General features: G+C 42.3%; 1 pseudogene; it reads left to right on the top strand.

Moving 5' to 3' along the window:
* Positions 1-20,654: 20,654 nt before the first annotated feature.
* LOC118706005 lies at positions 20,655-21,378 on the top strand (annotated as a pseudogene).
* Positions 21,379-21,840: the final 462 nt, after the last annotated feature.

Raw genomic sequence — 21,840 nt, 5'->3', positions numbered from 1 at the left:
TCCAAGAGATTTTTTTTTTTTACTATCTTTGCCTCCCCTTCCTCCCACAGGAAGAGCTGTAGATGCATATGGACATTTTCAGATATAAAAATAGTTACATCAGTTTTAATAGCATTCAGAAGAACACTGATTTTTCACCTAAGTTTTCCTTCTTTAGAAGACTGTTGTGTGCTCTTCCTTACTTGAGCAGAGGATGAGAAGCAAATAGGGAAGTGAAGACTTGGACTGACGCTAAAGATATAAACAGTTCAAAGACAGAGTTACAGCCCTAACCAGTTTGGCTCAGGGGATAGAGCGTCGGCCTGCAGACTGAAGGGTCCCGGGTTTGATTCCGGTCAAGGGCATGTACCTTGGGTGCAGGCACATTCCCCAATGGGGGGTGTGTAGGAGGCAGCTGATCGGTGTTTCTCTCTCATCGATGTTTCTAACTCTCTATTCCTCTCAATTCCTCTCTGTAAGAAAAATCAATAAAAATAAAAATAAAAAGACAGAGTTACAGGGACTGATGGGCTACCTGGTATATGCTTCCCATCCAGTAAGTCCTAAAGTATGTTATTAAACATCTGCCTAATCAAGAAATCTCTTCCAATTCAAGTGAATTAATGTCATCCAGTTTGAATTAGAAATAAAAGTCTGAATTAAATACACTGAAGCAGAGACTGTCAGTGCCTCAGCCTTGACTATGTCTGGCTGCCAGCATTAGGATCCCTTTGCCCAAGGATTTTATCTAGACACTGGAGCTCTCTCTGGCTCACCTGGACATCTAGGAAGCAGACCTTAAAAATGACTGATGGAAACTGGTAACTGAAAAGCAAAATTCCCTAATTGTTAACATTCATGTCTCCTCTCACTAACTCTTCCAGCTGAGGAGTTCCTTTATATAAAAATGGGTTTGGGCCTGACCAGTGTAGATACATACAATATCCCATTGCTTCACTTCATCGGGGAGCTGGCTGTGAAGTTTGTGTTACACTGGATCCCAAATCCCCAGCTGGATTAAGTCTCAGTTGTTCATAGTGGTAACTGTATCGATAACACAAATCATCTGGATTGCTTTTTCTTCCTTGCCTCTCTCTCTTTTCTTAATATAATTTTTTTTACTTATTTCAGAGAGGAAGGAAGCGAGAGGTAGAAACATCAATGGTGAGAGAGAATCTTTGTCAGCTGCCTCCTACACACCGCATGCTGGGGATCGAGCTCACAACCCAGCACGTGCCCTGACCAGGAATCGAGCTGTGACGTTCTGGTTCATAGGTTGATGCTCAACCACTGAGCCAGGCCAGCCAAGCTTCCTTGCCTCTTTTTCCCACTTACTAATATTTCTTAGTTTCCCAAGTAAACCACATATTCTTTTTGGTTATTGTTGATATAATACTTTACAGATTTCCACCACCATCCCTTTGCCCACCTCCTCCCAGCCCTTAACCCACCCTGGCCTGCCCACATTGCTGTGTCCGTGGACTATGTATAATATATATGTTCTTCAGCTAACCTCTTCACCTTCTTTCATCCAGTACCTCCTATCCCCCTCCCTATTAAGATCTGTCAGGCTGTTCCATGCTTCCATGTCTTTGGACCTATTTTGTTTGTCCGTTTATTTTGTTCATTAGATTCCACATATAGTGAGATCTTAAGGTATCTGTCTTCCTCTGACTGTCTTATTTCACTTAGCATAACAATCTCCACATCCATTCATGCCATTGCAAAGGGTAAGAGTTTCTTCTTTTATATTCTCAAGTAGTATTCCATTGTGTAAACATATCACAGCTTTTTAATATATATATATTTTATTGATTTCAGAAAGGAAGGAGAGACAGATAGAAATATCAAGTATGAGAGATAATAATCAATCAGCTACCTCTTGCATGCCCCTTACTGGGGATTGAGCCCTCAACCCGGGTCCATCACCTAACCCGGAATTGAACTGTGACCTCCTGGTTCATAGGTTGATGCTCAACCACTGAGCCATGCCTGGCAGGTATACCACAGCTTTTTTATCCACTTAACTGCTGATGGGCACTTGGGTTGTTTCCAGATCTTGGTTATTGTAAATTAGCTTCTATGAAGATAGAAGTGTTTATATATTTTCTGATTGGTGTTTTAGGATTCTTAGGATGCATTCCTAGAAGTGTTATCACTGGGTCAAAAGCAGTTCATTTTTAATTTTTTGAGGAAACTCCATACCATTTTCCACAGTGGCTGCACCAGTCTGTATTCCTACCAGCAGTGTGCCAGGGTTCCTTTTTCTCCACATCCTCTCCAGTACTTGTTGTTTGTTGATTTATTTATTTATTATCCATTCTGGCAGGTGTGATGTGCTACTAATTTGTATCTCTCTGATTATTAGTGATTTTGAACATTTTTTCATAAATCTACTGGTTATCTCTGTCCGCTTTGGAAAAGTGTCTACTCATAGGTCTTTTGCCCATTTTTTAATTGGATCATTTATCTTCCTGGTGTTGTTATGTAAGTTTTTATATATTTTGAAGATTAATCCCCTATCAAATGTATCATTGGAGAGTATGTTCTTCCATACAGTGGGCTCCCTTTTCATTTTGTTGATGGTTTCTTTTGCTGTAGAGAAGCTTTTTAGTTTGATGTAATAAAAACATACTGTTATAGTTTTATGCCTTATGTTTAGGTCTTTGATTAATTTTTAGTTAGGTTCTTAAAAGTACATATTTAAACTTTTTTTAAAATGATTTTTTTAGACAAGAAAGGAAGGGAGAGAGAGTGAGAGAAACATCCACTTGTTGTTCCTCTTACCTGTGCATTCACTGGTTGACACATGTGCCCTAATCAGAGATGAAACCTAAAAGCTTGGCCTATTGGGACAATGCTCTAACCAACTGAGCTATTCAGCCAGGGAATTATTTCACTGGATTTTTTTTTATGTGGTATAGGTAATGGTCTGACTTAATTTTTTTTTTAAATAAATAACGTGGTAAATAATTTTTATTATAAGTCAATTATTATGAATTAATATGAGTAGTCTTACTAAAGGAGAGGGAGGACCATTTATTATCTTTAATAGTCCTCCTAAATTATTTTTACATTCTGGATTTCTGGTCAATTGCCCATAATTGTAAGAACTTATTCAATGGCCTGTACAGAATGATAATTCTGAACTCTAGGGTTTTTGTTTGTTTGTTTAACATTTTTATTGTTTTCAGAGAGGAAGGCAGAGGGAGAAAGCAATAGAAACATCAGTGATGAGAGAGAAATTATTAATCTGTTGCCTCCTACATGCCCCCAACTGAGGATCGAGCCCACAACCCGGGCATGTGCCCTGACTGGGAATCAAACTGTGACCTCCTGGTTCATAAATCAACGCTCAACCACTAAGACCCACTGGCTGGGATCTGACTGGCACACAAATGAATGGTTAACGTCAATGTCTCTTTCCTGAGTTTAGACGGGCAAATTGATAGTAAAGAAATAAGGACATACTTTATAAAAGATAGGAAGAAGCCAAATTAGATGACACCCATTCCCAGTTGGAAGCAGGCTTAACAGTAGCTTGTGATCAACAGAAGCATCCAGACAGAACCTGTACCCAATTTTATCCCAAATAGAATACTTGAGGCTACCAACAGAACCACTGAAGTCCCTCGTGGTATGCTAATGTGTGAGGTAGGTTCTCAGGGAGTCAGCAAGTATGGGCCAGTGGTGTTCACAAGGTTGATACAATTCAAACCCAGCTCCAGTGCTGAGTCTATGGCCACTCAGGAGAAGTCTCAGGTACCCCAAGGCCAGCGCCATCCTCCTGGTGCCTACAGACCTTTGTGGCGAAGAGGGGTCCCAGGGAGTCATCAAGGTGAGGCCAAGAGTATTCATTAGGCTAAAGCAGACTGCGATGTGGCCATGTGGAGGGATGGTGCTGCACAGCCACTGGGGTGCCCAGTTGGGGTACATGGGGTGGAGGTCGGGGTGGAGGGGAGAGGTGAGGAGGGGGAAAATGGCCCTTGCCCTAGAGCCACACAACTCATCTCTCCCTGTGCGTCTCTGTCACCCCCTGAGTCTGCCTGTTCTCATCAGGAGCCTTCTAAGAAAAGCTCCAATGGGCCCTGGCCATTTTGCTCAGTGGTTAGAGTACTGGCCCAAAGATCAAAGTTGTCTCGGGTTTGATTCCCAATCAAGGGCCCTGGACATGGTGCATGTAGGAAGCAACCAATCCATTTGTCTCTCTCACACCTATGTTTTTTCTCTCTCTCTCCCCCTCCCTTCCACTCTTTCTAAATATCAATGGAAAAAAATATCCTCAAGTGAAGATTACCACCAACAAAAAAGACTGCCCAGGCTTCCCACGGCTAACTGATTCCTCCACAGATCACAAGCGTGGCAGAGCCAGCCACAGGGTGCAGGATGGGACCTGTGGATCTCTGAGGCCAACTCAGTGTAGAGGCGAGTGCTTGAACCCAGGAAGATGGCCGTCTGTGGGCGCTTGGGAGAGGGACTCAACACAGGGGCAATGGTGACAGTCCCTCTAGGCCTCTCTCGAAGCCATGCCACCCAATCTCTCCCTGTATGACTCCAGTCTGTTCTGAGCCACTGTCCTTTAGGGTGAGTGCCCAGGAACACGATTTTCTGTGCTGGCCCTTTAGGAGGGCACCTGGGTCTCTGGCAGACTCCTCTCTCTCCCTGGTGGGCAGGATACCCGCTGATTTTCACAGCCAGCCAGATGGTATGTGAGCTCCTCTCCCGGGGGCTGGTGTTGCCAGGCTGGGGAGCCAGGCAGGGGTTCAAACCCCAGGCTCCTCACGGGGGACCTTTGCAGCTGAGATATCCCTCCAGACCCTCAGTAACCACATGTGGGTGCTAGGCCAGCCTGTTTCTCCTCTCCACCCTTCCTGCCAGTCTTGACATGGTTTCTTCCGTATGTTCTTAATGATAATGCTCTGTTCAGCTCGTCTTCGGCTGGTTATTCAGGTTGATTCTGCTATAACTCAGTTGTAATTCTGAGTTGGTCCTAGAAGAAGGTGAGAGTAGCGTTCACCTACTCCTCTGACACCTCGGATTCCCCCAAACCACCTTATTTTAAACTTCAAATCATCCCTACGTCTTGTGAAAAACAAAACTCTATAAAACACATTTAATTTTTTAGAACTTTGGGGAAAGAGCTTTACAAAACTAGTTTGACTTCAAATCCTAAAGAAGGGAACAAAAAGCTTAGAAAACTGCCTTTCTGCATTAATAGGAAATACTAAAATATGTTTTCTAAGCCTAAGGTACCTTATGGAAAATGTGTATTACAACAAATCACTAAGAGGGAGATAACAATTTAAAAAAATTAAGTAGAAGGTCAAAAATAAACATTTCCTGAACCACACGTTTAGTTTAACCAAAGTTTTGTCTCCTCGTTAGCCATTCTCTCCGTTCTAAAAGTTAAGAACAATAACGTTTCCTGCAAAGGAAATAAAGGGACAGGTACATGAAGGCAATTCACTTTTTAAGTGTCTTTTCTACATTAAGTATTATTAGGCTTTGCGTCTAATTAAAGAAGAGGAAATCCCCCAATTATCAGGGTCTTTGGAAGCACTTAGTCTGTTATTGTTTCTTGTGCTGAAATACAATAGTTTGGGTCTGAATCAGCCTGGAAAACCCTCCTGCCCAGTGGGTAATCATTAACCAGCTTATCAAATCCCAATCATTCACAATTAGATCACACGGACTCTCCCTCCCCAGAACCACAGCAAGGGGGGAGGGGGGGTGGGGCGGGGCGGGGAAGGAAGGAGGCAATTACTAGTAAAAAGAAAACAATTTCTTCTCATTTTCTAGAGCTGGCTAACTTCAGCTTTCTTCATCTTTCCCAAGAAATAGCCCAAATGATTGTACAATTAGGAATCCCACTATTTTTAAACAAAAAATAAGCTTCCCTTAGAGATCCTATGCCCAGATTGGATAAAAGACAGAACAAACATAAACCAACACATCTGTATTAGCTATGGTACTTAGTATAGTATGCTCAACTATGTTGCCAATATTTTTATACTCTGTTAGCTGCATTTGGCTGGAAGCTTTGTACAGTACAGCTCAGCTTCAGTATCTCCTGCTTTTGATCTTTGCAAATGTTTTATCAACAAGCTGAAAAAGCAAACAGCACCCCTGCCTCCAGCCCTCATCTTTCTCCTTCGTTATTTTGTCAGCTTTGCTCTGTCCTGTTCCAGAGCAAGCAGGTGAGATTCCTGACCTCTCCTTCTCCGCCTTCACCCTCCACCGGCCCCGAAACTGGAGGGCAGGTAGGAAGCAGAGCAGCTTCCAGGTACGATAGCCGATGCTCAGTTAATCAGAACACCGGGATTAAAATATTCAGAATCACCTGGAAATCACTTGCGTGTGGCTGAGACGCCAACCTTGTGAATTCTGAGTCATCTGGCTGGAATGGAATCCAGGGCAAAAGTGTTCACACCCACCCAGTTTATCTCCACCTCTGGAAATTATCTTGAATAAAGCAGGCATTTTTCACTGCATTGGCCCCTGGGCTCGCCCTCCTGAAAACAAATCTTTCCCGGTGGGAAGGATCAGACGTATTTGCCAAGAAAGCCGAATCACCGGGGAAGCCTGAAAGGCAGGCCCGGTGCTCCTGCAGTCCACCCATTCTGTCGTAGGGAAGATGTAGTAGCTAAACTCTAATTTAGAGTCTCTCTCAACCTGTTCTGCCGAATTGCAACATGTAAGCTATGTTTCATGGTAAGGAATTGGCACACTGGAAGCTGGCATGCATAACTAATGCGCTATTATTTGTGTGCAGAAACCTGCTTACCCTGACATTTCTGAAGCCATTTGGTCCTGGTGAGAACAGCCCTCTACCATTTTATTTCTGAACCGTCTCTCAGTGGCACAACTGAACTTGTGCTCAAGGAATAAAGTGCATTATAATGTTCATTTGAATGAGTAAAATAGCATATATAATAAAATTTTATTAAAAGCAAAGCAAATGCATTATTTATCATTATTTTAGAATTGCTTCCTCCACTGAGTTCATTGCCTGTCAATTTAAATATATGTATATACACTTAGCAACTACTTTTACTGATTCTTTTTTTAAATTAATTTCTTTATTGACTAAGGTATCACATATTTGTCCTCAACCCCCCATTCTTTTATTGATTCTTACCCTTAGTTTGGTATTACTACCTCAGTTCTAAGAGGTATTTAAATTAAAGGGGGGGGGGGGGAGTGTGTGTGAAAGTAAAAAGATCAATGAAATTATACAAATAATCAATTATACAGAACCAAAACTGGAATATCTTTTCCTCCTTCATTTTGCTTCTTAGCACATACTAATCAAGGTAATTTATTACCCAAAGTATAATAAAACCACACACTCCATTCAAGGAGCATTTACCATTCTCCACTGCTGGTTATTCTTTCCCTCATCCCCCCCCCAAAAAAATGTAACATCACTGCCATTCATATGGCATTTCTTTGCATTTTTAAAATGTATTTATTGTCTAAAGTTTTACATATGCACTTTTTCCCCTGCTTGACCCTCCCCCTCCAGCCCCCACTGCCCCAGTGTCTGTGTCCATTGGTTATGCCAATATGCATGCATACAAGTCCTTTGGTTGCTTTCTAACCACCCCTCCTCCCCTGCCATTTGTCTCTGGATTTATTCTCGTTCATCAAGTTATGTTGATCATTATATCCTACATATGAGTGAGATCATGTGATATTTATCTTTCTCCGACTGGCTTATTTTGCTTAGCATAATGCTCTCTAGTTCCATCCATGCTGTTGTAAAGGTACAAGTTCCTTCCTTTGTATAGTGGTGTAGTATTCCATTGTGTAGATGTACCACAGTTTTTTAATCCACTCATCTGCTGATGGGCATTTCTTTGCATTTTACAGCTGGGCCTGATCGGTTTTGCACATGGTTTTCTCTTCATGTTTACACAGAGGCAGCCTGGGAAAAATCCTTATGTTAATGCTATTAAACTACACTGGAGCTTACTGCAAGCTGGCTTTGGGTCTGATGAAAGTCCGTGTATCGTGTATTCTGTACCAAGATCCATTGTTGAAAGACCTCGCTACATGTAGCTCAGTGTGTGGCCGAAGAACATATTAAAGAGAAGTTCTCTGAACTACTTATAAACTCATTTTGAGAACTGAATGTGCACCGCACCTAACCTCACCATGGAAAGGGAAGCAAAACTTTTCTAGGTACAAATTTCCTCATTTGTCATATAAGGGAACTGGGCTAAATGACCTTAAGGTCATTTGAGCTCTGTGAGTGCTTGTTATTACTCTGACATATTTTAAGACCTTGCAGCCACTGAATGAGATATATCTTTAGAGATTTTATTTTACATATTTGCTACTAATGAGATTTTTCACTTTCAGAAGGGCTTTTTGTTTTGTTTTGTTTTGCTTTTTGTTTTTTTAATCCTCTCCAGAGGATATTTTTCCCATTGATTTTTAGAGAGAGTTGGGGGAGGTGGGGAGAGAAACATCAACATGAGAGACACACATTGATTGGTTGCCTCCCACATACACCCTGACCTGGGCTGGGAGGGAACCCAAAACCCAGGTACATGCCTTTGATCAGAAATCAAACTGGAGACTCTTCAGTGCGCGGGCCAATACTCTAACCATTGAATACACCATCCAGGACTTCAGAAGAGCTTTTAATTTCTCCTCTCCCAGCCTTCTTACCAAGGTTAGTTAAGAATTGCTTTACATTAAGTAGTTGGTGGGACAGCTCATTTATTATAAGGTAAAATAGAACCCAGGCCCAGAAGTTAAATGTTTGGCTCAGTGGATAGATTAGCCCTAGCTGGCTTGGCTCAGTGAATAGAGCATCGGCCTGTGGACTGAAAGGTCCCATGTTTGATTCCAGTCAAGGGCATATGCCCGGGTTGCAGGCTTGATCCCCAATATAGGGCATGCAGGAGGCAACTGATCAATGATTCTCTCTCATCATTGATGTTTCTATCTCTCTTTCCCTCTCTGTTCCTCTCTGAAATGAATAAAAATATATATATTTTTTAAATGTCTTTCTTTGGCCATCAGAAAGGTCATTTACAGTCCAAATGTGCAATGGATTCCAAGTCCAATGTGGAAGGTTCTGTTTTTTAGGAAGTACGCTGCTCAGATAATTATTCTCCTTTATTTAGTGATAGTGAACTGGTTCCGGCTGGTCATTTCTATTTCCTGTTAAATGAAAATGAAAGAACTATGCCCCAGCATGAGTCAGTCTAAAATGTTTACTGAGTAAAAAATAGTTACGGCTCTCACAGGCAGGAGTATGAGGAAATAGGATGGAAATAAAAGATACATATCTCTTCTGGGCAGCTTTCAATCTTACAGAAAAAAAATAGAGATACATACTTTTGTTTTCTCTGAACTTTCGAAATTCACACAAAGCATAGTATTGACATTATACAAAACCAATACTGTGGTGGTGTGTGGTTATTGAGTAACTGAGACAGGTTGTGGTGAGGAAGAACACTTTTTCTGGAGCGGAATGAGTTTTCAAATGAGGGAAGGACATGTTCGCTAGGAGAAGGATGAGCCATCTGAGGCAGAACGATGGTGTGTGTTATGGCTCCTCCATAGTGAGAGCATGCAAAGAATAACAGGCAATTCAATTTAAAAGAGAGAATATGCCTTTCCATATTTGATATCTTGGTAACTCTCATTCAGGTACTCATTTAGGAAGTGTGGAGTAGCTATGATATAACATTCTTTGTGCTGGGTATTCTATAATTACATATAAATGTCACTACTGTGATGATGAGCTCCAAATAAGTACCCTCCTTTTCCAACACTTCCAAGCTCTTTTTATGAGGCCAGCATTATCCTAATTCCAAAGACACAATAAAAAAAGAGAGAAAGAGAATTACAGGCCAATATTCCTGATGAACATAGATAATAAAATCCTCAACAAAATATTAGCAAATCAGATCCAGCTCTATATGAAAAAGACCACCCACCATGACCACATGGGATTTATCCCAGCGATGTAAGTACCCTCCCTTTCTTGTCATCTCGCTACACATGGGCATAACCAATGCACCATGCCACCGAGGGGGAGCAGAGTTTGCTGCCCCCACAATATGCCTTTTGGGGGGTATTGGTTATTTTAAGCTGGTTACTTTCAAGAAACAGAAGACACAGGAGAAACCTTTGACCTTTCCCCTAACTGCCTTGAAGAACTCAGCTAGAGGACCTTCTCCTGGAAGGGTGCTGCCGTCAGAGGGCACTGAACTTAAATGTGAGCTACTCTGTGATAGATGGGGGAGATTTACATTCTATCAAAAAGCCCTCTGGGTCCCACTGTTAGAGCTGGCTCTGCAAGAGTTTGTTTACCAAACATTTGGTTTTCCAGCTCCAGGTTTATAACCTTTCTCCCCTTTGAAGGCCAAACCACAGTGCTCTTTTCTTCTTCTCTCAACACGGCTTACAAACCTTCACTGCCTGACTTGTCCCAGGGGCCCCATATTCTTATGGAGCCTGCATATGTACATTCACCATTAAATCTGGTCCTTTTCTCTGGTTAATCTGTCACAGGTCATTTTGATTATTAGACCAGTCGGAAGACATAGGAGGGAAAAGAGGGGTCATTCCCCCCTCCTCACCTTCCACCCTCCGCCACCATCACTGTATCAGTCTTCCTGGTGAAACTCCTCCCAGAATCCCAGTGAATGGCTAATTAGCACTTCAGGTTTGGGCCTGCTGTTCTAAGCCTGGAGGTTTAAATTACTTCTTTAGGCCATTGTTTTCACCATTCTCCCCAGTTGTGTACACAATGTGAGGCTTGTGTTCTGGAATCTCAAGGTGTACTCCAAGGCTATCCTCTGTCTCAAGAGACAGCACCCTCCAACCTCTGCTCTTCATTTTGTGTGTGTGTTTGTGTGTGTGTGTGCCATTTCTGCCCTCCCACACATGCTCTCACAATTCCTTTTAACCCTTTAGCTCCTATATAAGTTAGGGGATGTGCTCAAATGTGTACAATAAAACCCAGGGCCCTGGCCAGGTAGCTCAGTTGGTTAGAGAATTGTCCAGTATATCAAAGTTGCAGTCCAGGGCTCATTGAAGAAGCAATCAATGACTACATAAATATATGGAAAAGACAAATTGATATCTCTGCCCTTTCAAAAAAAATTTTTTAAAACAATTCGTACATGAATATTTTGTTTAGTTAATCCTCATCAGATGATATTTCTTTCCATTGATTTGTTTTTAGAGAGTGGAAGGGAGGGAGGTTGAGAGAGACACCTAGATTAGTTGCCTCAGCTGGATTGATTGCCTTCCAAGCATGCCCCAACCTGCAACCCAGGTACCTGCCCTTGACTGGAATTGAACCTGCTACCCTTCTCAGTTGTTGCTCTAACTATAGCAACACAGGCTAAGGCTGTACATGAGTGTTTTAGTAGGTCTATTCCTAATAGCCACAAACTGAAAACAACCCAAATGTCCTTCAATGAGTGAACGTCTCAACAAGCTGTGGTACATAGACAAAATAAAATAATATAGCAACATAAAGGAATAAACTATTGAAACATGCAGCAATTTGGATGATTCTCAAAAGCAGCATGCTGGGGGGAAAAAAGCCAGTTTTAAAAGCTTATGGACTATACAAACACATTTATACTATTCTCAAAAGGATAAAACTATACAGTTGAAGGATATAGATCAGCAATTGCCAGTATAGGGATGGGAGGTGGTATAACAATGAAAGAATAGCATGGGAAACTTTTAGGGGATAATGAAACTTTTCTGTATCTTGATTATGGTGGTGGCTATATTAATCTACACAATATGTCAAAATTCATACAACTGTACATTTAAAAAGTCAATTTTTAATATGTCATTACTGTAACAAATACTCTTAACATAGACAATTCAAAGGATGGGAGTAGAAAGTAGTGAATTAGCCATAGCAATATGCATGGCAGTATGCCATGGGCATCTGCCAGGATGTCACAGGGAGGATGGAGAGGTTTGGCTGGCCTGGAGCGTTGGGTCAGTGGAAGAGAGTCAGGGATCCTCTACTGTACTTTCATAATTTCACTCTTTCTTTCACAAATCTACTCTGATTGTTTGAAATCTCTAAATTTTAAAACATCAGTGTAAATGTTCTTTTTTATTTTTTATCATAAGTAACATGATTAAGCATGTTTTTTACCTCTTGTGTTTTTGTTTTGTTTTGTTTTGTTTTTATCAATCCTCACCCAGGAATATTTTTTTCCATTGATTTTTAGATAGAATAAAAGGAAGAGGGAGAGACAGAGAAAGAGAAACATCAATGTGAGAGAGACACATCGATTCGTTGCTTCTGGCACATACCCCAACCAGGGCTGGGGATTGAGCTTGCAACCAAGGTAGATATGTGCTGTTGGCCAGAATCAAACCTACAATCCTTCAGCCCATGGGCTGATGCTGTAGCCACTGAGCCAAATCAGCTGGGGCTCCTTCTCCTTTTGATTACTGAAAATCAAAAACATTTTTTCTGAGCACATGAACTATCATATGTACTTCCCACAAGAGCTATCTCAAAGTTCTCAGTTCCTCTTCAGTATTCTCACTTAACATAGGTGACCTCTCTTACCCTCTTCCGGGAGGATGGCTTCTGTAGTGTTAGGTTGACTAAGATCTCCATTGGCTGGGAGCAACCTGCCAGCCCTGACCATCACTCTCACAGGGCTCTCTTGGTTTCACAAATGGATGACACATAACAGAATGAAATAATAAATCTGTGGGAGCATTCACTTGCACTCAAAACATAATTTTGGATGCAGGCTCTGCTGAGGCCAGACCTAGAGAATGTTGCTTTTGAGACAGATCAAGAGACACCTGCCATGGAAACTCTAGCTAACTTTCCACCTCAACATTTCCCTGAGTCCATCATCTTTTCCTTCTGCAAAAATCTCAAGGAGAATGTGGACCCTTCTTAAAGGATAATAAGCCCCCTCTGTTGTGATTCTATAAAGTTCTTGTAGTCAAATCTTCTTTTTCCAATGGAACACATTTTTCTATGCTCCAAAACCAGTTTTTCTTCTTTAATCATTTCTATGTTCTTTTAGATCATCTTATTGAGAAATATGGGGATATAATTTCATGGCTCGCCTGTTAAATCATCCTATTCCTTATAGTTTTCTTGCTTTACCTGGAAACTTTTCTGATCAATAGGTAGAAATCCCATCTAGGTCAAATGTGCTATTAAGAGTGTTTCTGCCAGCCGAGACTGGTTTAGCTCAATGGTTAGAGCGTCGGCTTGGGGACTGACGGGACCCGGGTTCAATTCTGGTCAAGGGCATGTACCTCGGTTGCGGGCATATCCCCAGTAGGGGGTGTGCAAGAGGCAACTGATCCATGACTCTCTCTCATGGATGTTTCTAACTCTCTATCTCTCTCCCTTCCTCTCTGTACAAAATCAATAAAATATATTAAAAAAAAAAAAAAAAAGAGTGTTTCTGCCAATTTTGGCTCAGTGGATAGAGCCTGAGACCTGAAAGGTCCCGGGTTCAATTCTGGTCAAGGGCATGTATGTTGGTTGCGGACACATCCCCAGTAGGGGGTGTGCAAGAGGCAGCTGATCGATGATTCTCTCTCATCGATGTTTCTAACTCTCTATCCCTCTCTTCCCGTCTGTGAAAAAATCAATAAAAATATATTTTTTAAAAAAAGTGTTTCTGTCTACATAAACCAACACATGGGAATCTTGTGCCATTTGAAATGCATACAAGAGGAGAACGAGGCATACAGAACACAGTGCGGAGTGAAATGCCCTTGAAGATCCTCGTAATGAAAGTCTCCTCACATGACCATGGTACTTAAAGCATAAGGCTGAGAAATCAGTGAGCACCAGAGCATGACCGTGCTATTTCTTCTTTTTCTGTAGAACCATTTGAGGTTGTGACCCTTCATGAGAGGAAGCCACAGGAAGAAGTCTTGGGCTGGGGAAATAGAAAGAGGCCGCAAGAACTGCCCACTGTCTTAACGATTTTCAGCTGTCCCAAGTCTGGCCTAAAAGGAACCCAATATTAGTCAGTTGGGAGGTCAGGCACGGAGCCTGTCTGGCCACAAATGGACCCTATGAAATGACTGAAAGCCGCTGAACCTGTCTTCTCCCACACTTGACACCCACTCACAAGCTCTCCTTGGCTGTCAGGGCCTTGAGCTGCTCAGATTCAAGTCTGACTTCATGCGGAAGATATAACAATCCCTAAAGCATGATATCGGGTAAATAACATGAGAATAACAAGAAAATTGTGATGTACATGCTATGTGCCAGTTTTTTATTATTATTATTATTATAGGCATATTTCACAGAGATAGCAAAATGTCAACACTAGCTGCTTTCTGAAAAACAGAGAAGGTAACTTTGCTTCTGAGTGGTGACCTTGATAATTTACATATGTATTCTTACCCCCACTTGCCAAGCTTCCTTCAGAAAAAAAAGGTCCTCTACATAATTCCCTTTCTTCAATTCTCCTTCCCGTCCTTTAAAGGAATAACAGCACTATGTGGATCGTGATCTGTCATTACTGAGGCAAATGAAGGGTTTATTCCTCAAAATACTTCTTATGCCCGTCCTTTGTATTACACATCGCTAGACACTAAGGCTACAATCTACAAGGATCTGCAGGTCCTCTCCTTCTGGAGCTCAACTCCTATAATAGTCCTTCTCTACCTTTTTTCATTATTCCTCTCCATCAATGAAACTTTTTAGTGTTTTTACCTAACCACCTCCACCATGAAATGTTAATATCACAGACATACTGTATATCTGTTTGTGTACTGTGTGTGTGTGTGTGTGTGTGTGTGTGTGTGTATATATATATATATATATATATATATATATATATATATATTTATATTAAACTAAGAATCTTTTTTTCCCTTTCAAGAACCATGTTTTATCCTATTGGGGGTGATATTATCCTTGTGAAAAATGCACACTCTAGGAGAAAGACATAATTAGCAAATAAGTAAGAAAAGTAGTTGTGATAAATGAAATGAAGGAAAATAAAGGGGCTACAAACTGGGGCATGCTTACTGTGTACCTAGTTGCCTGCACCACTGTCGGAGAAAAAGGAAACAGTTTATCTGCGGCCTCTCCTTATCTCTATCTCTTCTCTATCTCCGTTGTTCTGGGAACACGGGGCTGTGACTTTGCACCTGTGCAACCACAGGCCTGCAGGCAAGCTCCCGAGGCCCTTTCTTGCCTGGAGCCCAGCTGCTCACGTCCCCCTTCCCCCATCTGAAAACCTTGAAAGGGAAAGCACGGCTGAATGTACTCCATGGTGGAAAAATAATTTCTCTTTTGCAATTTTTCAGACAAATCTCAGTGGAATTGTGCTGCCTCCCTTAAAGAAGCTCTGCCAGGAATCCAAGCTGCTTGGCCATTTGTTTCTGTGCAACTCTGAACAGGCCATTGTTCCTTTGCGTGGGGTGAGACTATCAATGATAAGCTTAACTTGCCATGGTGGTGAGGGAACAAAGGGTACATCCCTGCACCATGCTCGCTCAGAGAGGTGTGCATCAGCAAAATGATGAAGGCAGGAGAGCTGAGTGCTGGGAAGCAGCGTGATGCTCTGGTTTTAGAGGCCAGACCACTGTTGGCGAGTTGACAGGCAATTGAAACACTCTGAGACTCAGTTTACCCCATGTTCATGGCAGCATGATTCACAGCAGCCAAGACGTGGAAACAAACTAAGTGTCCTTCCCCAGATGGCAGAAGGAGATGAGACTATGGGTGAGAACACAGGCAATGTACAGATGATGTACAATGCTATGGATATAATCTAACTTTAAAAAGAGTCTACCCATATGTAAGAGGAGAATAATGACACTAACGTATTGGGTTGTAATAAGGACTAATGAAAGTAATATGTATAAACAATTTGGCATAGTACTTAAAGCATAGTAAGCCCTCTATAAGTAGTTACTCTTGTTGTAACTGTTTCTGTAGGCCAACCATAGTTTTTGTTTTGGTAATCATTCCTGCTTTTGCTATTTTTTGAGAATGAAAAGTTGAAATTGGGTTAAAATCAAAGCAAGATCTCTGGTATTTAGTCTGGTGTTTATAAGCATTGGCCTACCATGCCTCTCAGATACACTTTCCCTTCAGTTATATAAGTCGATACTCTTCTAAGTCAATTTATTACTTTATTTTCCTACTCTTTGGCTTTTAAATTACATTTTACAAATGTAATTTTTGTTACCCTTCATCCAGCACAATGAGATGGTGAATTAACAGTGGTACATCTGCTAACTTTAGTTTTTAGAGAGACTTTATTCTGTAAAAGTTTATTTTAGGCCTAGAAAGTTCAAAAGCACAGTTCCTCCTTGAACCTGTATCAGCTACGAGATGACTACCTTGATTATGAACATTGCACTCCTGACCATTATCTATGCTAATCCTCAGGATCTCTTCTCATACACAATCCAGTCTCTTACCACATCCAGGCAATATTTCTGTTCTGTGTTCCTGCCTTGCCATTCCTTTTCCAAAACCTATCATATTATATTTCCTCAAGAGAGGTGTTGCTCCCACAGGCCAGAAAATGCTCAAGCACTGTGGAAGGGACATTCATCATGTCTGGGGCCACCCCACATGTTTAACACCCTTTGGATGTTTTGGGAATTTCCCATAGCTCTTAGTCTGTTTAGCGAGGGTTCATGGATTTGGCCAGGAGCAAAACCTGGTTGTGTGGGGCTTGAAGCTAAAACGGTTATAGGCCTCTTTAAGAAAAAAAGCAACACAATTATACATTTAAAATTAGGTTACAAATTAAGTACTTATTTAGATTTAGAAAAAAATAAACAAATTATAAACTTTTAAAAGCTGACCAGTATTACAACCATCACAAACCTAGGGAAGGGTAAAGTAATGTTAAGCCTGGTTGGCTTGGATCAGTTATTGAGCATCCAACCTATGAACCAAGAGGTTACCGGTTTGATTCCCGGTCAGGGCACGTGCCTGGGTTGTGGCCTTGATCCCCAATGGGGGGTGTGCAGGAGGCAGCCAATCAATGATTCTCTCCTCATTGATGTTTCAATCTTTCCATCTCCCTTCCTCTGGAAATCAATTTAAAAAAAATATTTTTAATGTAATGTTAAAAGTAATTGTCTAATACACCTTTTTAATACTTTCCTTTGTTATTTTAGCTGTGTACTCTGTCTTCACATACTAAGATTTTGTAATTTTTTAAAAAATTTTTATTGTTTAAAATATTAAATATGTCTCTCCTCCTACCCCCCAATTGACCTCTCCATGGTCACTCCCACTCCCCAGCACAGTAATATATTTTATTAAAAATAAATAAATATATGCTTTCTTTTTTCCTTTAACAAGGTTGGTCTTTTATATATGTACTAGAGGCCCATTGTGGGAAGATCCCTGCAAGAACAGGGCTTCCCTGGGCCTATTCCTGCAAGAATAGAGCTTCCTGCGGCCATCTCTGCTGCCCCTCCTGCTTCCCTCCCTTCTCTACTGCCCCACTTGTTTCTCCTTAGCTTACTCTCTTCTGCAGCACTTGGCTTCCTTCTACACACTGTCTTCAGTCTTCACTCTGCGTCTGGATATGCAAATCAACCACCATCTTGGTTGGATTAATTTACATACTCGCTCCTGATTGGCTGGTGGGCATGGCTTGCAGGTGTAGTGAAGGTATGGTCAATTTGCTTGTTTCTCTTTTATTAGATAGGATATTATTGACAGTTTAGTAAAATTTCTTTAAACTTTCACAGCTTATGGTTGATAATATATAAATTTAGTAAGTGGGATAGGGAAGGCAGATTTGTAGGTATGATGTCTTTTGTTAATTTTCCCAAACTTATGACATTTCTAGGACTCTTCCAGGGCTGGGGGAAAGGGATCCTGAGGGAGAAGGGTCCTGAAGCACACCCTTCATTAGCTCTATGGCACCTCCCTCTCTGTGTGCACTTAGCTTTCACCAATCATTCATAATCATAAAGATTCCACACCAGAGAGGAACAACTGGCAAAGCAGGAGCCCTTACAATCTTCCACTAAAATAATTTTTTAACCCTGGCTCAATGGTTAGAGCATTAACCCATGTGCTGAAGGGTCTCATGTTCAATTCCCAGTCAAGGGCACATACCTCAATTGCAGGTTCAGTCTCTGCCCTGGTTGGATCCTGTGGGGCAGTGGTCGGCAAACTCATTAGTCAACAGAGCTAAATATCAACAGTACAACAATTGAAATTTGTTTTGTGAGCTAATTTTTTTTTTTTAGATGAGAACTGCAATTTTATTTTTATTTATTTATTTATTTATTTATTTGAAAGTGGATACTTTTTTTTTAAATCAATCTTTATTGTTCATATTATTACAAAGGTTCCTCATTTCTTCCCCCCTCCAAAGGTTCCCACCCCACCCTCCCTCCCTCCCCATCCCCCATTGTCCTCATCCATAGGTGCACAGTTTATGTTCAGCATCTTCCTCCCTCCACCACTCCCCCTTTCCCCGAGAACAGTCAGTCCACTCCCCTCCCATATCTCCGACTCTACTACAATGAACAGCTATCATTGCTCATCAGGTTTTTCAATCTCCTTTTGTTGTTGTTGTTGTTGTTTTTTAATTAATAAACTTTTACACTTCTAAGAATAAATTTTAAAATCTAATAATTTTTCCCCTTTTTTATTTATTTATTTATTTGTTTGTTTGTTTGTTTTTTTAACCAATCTTTATTGTTCATATTATTACAAAGGTTCCTCATTTCTTCCCCCTTCCACCAGGTTCCCACCCCATCCTCTGCCCCCTCCCTACCCCACATTGTCCTCATCCATAGGTGCACAGTTTATGTTCAGTCTCTTCCTCCCTCCCTTTCCCCAAGGACAGTCAGTCCACTCCCCTCCCATATTGCTGACTCTACTACAATGAACAGCTATTATTGTTCATCTGGTTTTTCAATCTCCTTTTTTGTTATTGCTTTTTTTTGTTTGTTTTGTTTTTAATTAATAAACTTTTACACTTCTAAGAATAAATTTTAAAATCTAATAATTTTAAACCTTGTTTTTTTTCCTGTCCTGGGAATTGAGAGCAAACTTGTTTACATGTAAACTTGCCTTTAGGCTATCAAAAGGTGTTGCCATTCAAGTATAAATGGACACATTGTTTAAACATAGCTGCTGGTTGGAATTGGATTATCTGTTCTGGGTGAGAAGGGCTTGTCATTCCCTTTCTCCATTAAAATTAAGGTGTTAGCTTTAAAACCTCTTTTTGGCAAGAGACCTTAAACTTTCAGTACTTTAAATTTTTCAGATAGTAAATCAGTTACTTAGCATTTTCTCAAATCAATAATACCTCCACATGCCCAAGGATACACTTGACACAAAAGACATTTCCAAATAGATCAACCAACCTCATCCAGGCCCCACACAAGGCACTCACAGATCAACACCCCAGCGCTATACCAACTCAACACATCCAGATCCAAGCCCTTATCACTTGATTCAGCAGACCCTCAAGTTCCCCCAAAAGTTTCCAGCCATGTCTGAGAGGCAGCCTTGGGGCGGGGGCAGGCAAGGAGCGAGCTGCTTCGGGCCTGGCCGCTCTGGGCCTGGCCTCTGTTGCTCTGGTCCGTTCCACAACCAGCTGCTCCGGGCCTGGCCACTGCCGCTCCCGGCCTGGCTGCTGCTGCTCCGGGGCTGGCTGCTCCCGACCTGGCTGCTCCGGGCTTGGTTGCTGCTGCTCTGGGCCTGGCTGCTCCCAACCCGGCTGCTCCAGGCCTGGCCTGGCTGATGCTGTTCCGGGCCTGGCCGCACCCAACCCGGCTGCTCTGGGCCCGGTTGCTCCGTGCCCAGCCACTCCAGGCCTGTGCGCACCCAGCCTGGCTGCTGCTTTGTAAGCTAAATTTTTTTTTATCTTAAACTTCTTCTAAGGCCACTTCTTCAAAATAGACTCACCCAGGCTGTGGTATTTTGTGGAAGAGCCACACTCAAGGGGCCTCAGTTTGCCTGCCACGGCTGTGGGGGAGGCAACCAATGGATGTGTATCTCTCTCACATCGATGTTTCTTTCTTTCGCTCTCTCTCTTCTCCTCCCCACACACCCTCCCCTCCCCCAGCCCTCACTTCCACTTTCTCTAAAAAGTAATGAGAAAAAAATCCTCTAGTGAGTATTTTAAAAATAATTTTTATTGATTTATTTTTTTCTTGAGAGAAAGAGGAAGGGGAGAGAGGGAGAGAGAGAAACAATGTGAGAGCAGAACATTGATCTGCTGCCTCTTGCACAACCCCCACCAGGGATCGAACCCACAACCTGGGCATGTGCTCCAACGAGGATTCCAACCAGTGACTCCTCAGTGCACAGGACGAGACCCAACGAACTGAGCCACACTGACCAGGGCCTTACAAACTCCCATTTCACAAGAACGACCACAGGGCTCACTCTTCCAGAACCTCCTTGGAGACATTGCTTGGGTGGAGTCCCCACTGGCAGGGGCTGTGGTGCCCTGCTGAGCCACAGTACTGCTCTCTCCCCTCCGCAGCCCTCACACATGTTGTGGGCGTGATTCTGGCTGCAGAGCCTCTCCCTGACTCCCCAGCCCTCCAGGAGATTCCAGGAGATACCAGACATCCTTTATTAAATTAACATTTTGTTTTCCTGCCAAAACTAGCTAGAGTAGTTTCTGTTTGCAACCGCGAATCCTGGCTGATACCATGTAGGAGTGGCTCTCAGACTTGACAGGGCTGAGGCCTCGGGAGATGATGGAATAACCCGAGGATGGAGACATGAATCAGAGCAGAGTGCACAGGAGAAAACTAGGGTCCAAACACCAAAGAAATAAAGATGAAGGCCAAATACTTGGCCCTGGCGTTGAAGGTAAAAGTCAGGGAGCCAAGAATCTTAATTGATGAGAAGAGGTGAGGCAAAGAAGATTGGAGGGGAAGCAAAGAGGTCTTGCATCTGGGCCACAGACATACCATCTAGACTGAGGAAGACCCGGAAACTTCTGGGCCACGTGAGCCACAGCCATTGCCTTATTGCAAGCACAGGGAGGAGGGTGAGGGGGCGGGTAATACTGGCGGCTTCCACCACCCCAAGATGAACTTCGACAAATACCACCCAGGCTACTTTGGGGAAGCTGGTGGGAGGCATCGCCGCTTACTGGTAAAGAGGAGACAGAGCTTCTGCCCAACTGTCAACCTTGATAATCTGTGCACCCTGGTCAGTGAGCAGACACGGGGAAAGGCTGCCAAAAACCAGCCTAGAGCTGCTCTTTCCATGGATGAGGTGCCATCCGGCTACTGCAGAGTTCTGGGGAAGGGAAAGCTCCCAAGGCAGCCTGTCGCTGTGAAGGCCAAGTTCTCCGGCAGAGGAGCTGAGGAGAAGATGAAGGGTGTTATGGGGCCTGTGTGCTGGCAGCTTGACACCACGTGGAAGGAAGTTCATTAAAATGTCCACAAGTTAAAAAAAAAAAAAAAGACAAAGAAAGGTAGGTCAAGATTCCATTTGCTGGGCTGGAAGAGAGACAAAAGTGAGAGGAAAGGCTTGGCACGCTCCAGTAAAAGGGAGAGAGCAGGTGTAGGGTTCCTAGCTTAGGGGCTTTTATCTGGGAGTTTCAGCAAGTATTTCTTTTTTTTTCTTTTTTTCTCTTTTTAATATATTATTGATTTTTTTTACAGAGAGAAAGAGAGAGGGATAAAGAGTTAGAAACATCGATGAGAGAAAATCATCAATCAGCTGCCTCTTGCACACTCCCTACTGCCCGCAACCAAGGTACATGCCCTTGACTGGAATCAAACCGGGGACCTTTCAGTCCACAGGCTGACGCTCTATCCACTGAGCCAAACCGGTTTCGGCTCAGGGGAGTATTTCAATAGAATATTCATCAGCCTCCCAGGTGTGCCACCTCAAGGTTGTGG

Source organism: Pipistrellus kuhlii, unplaced genomic scaffold (assembly GCF_014108245.1).
Source record: "Pipistrellus kuhlii isolate mPipKuh1 unplaced genomic scaffold, mPipKuh1.p scaffold_m20_p_5, whole genome shotgun sequence".
Taxonomy (NCBI): Eukaryota; Metazoa; Chordata; class Mammalia; order Chiroptera; family Vespertilionidae; genus Pipistrellus; species Pipistrellus kuhlii.
Note: the sequence above shows the minus strand (reverse complement) of the source record. Positions and strands in the feature narration are given on the sequence as shown.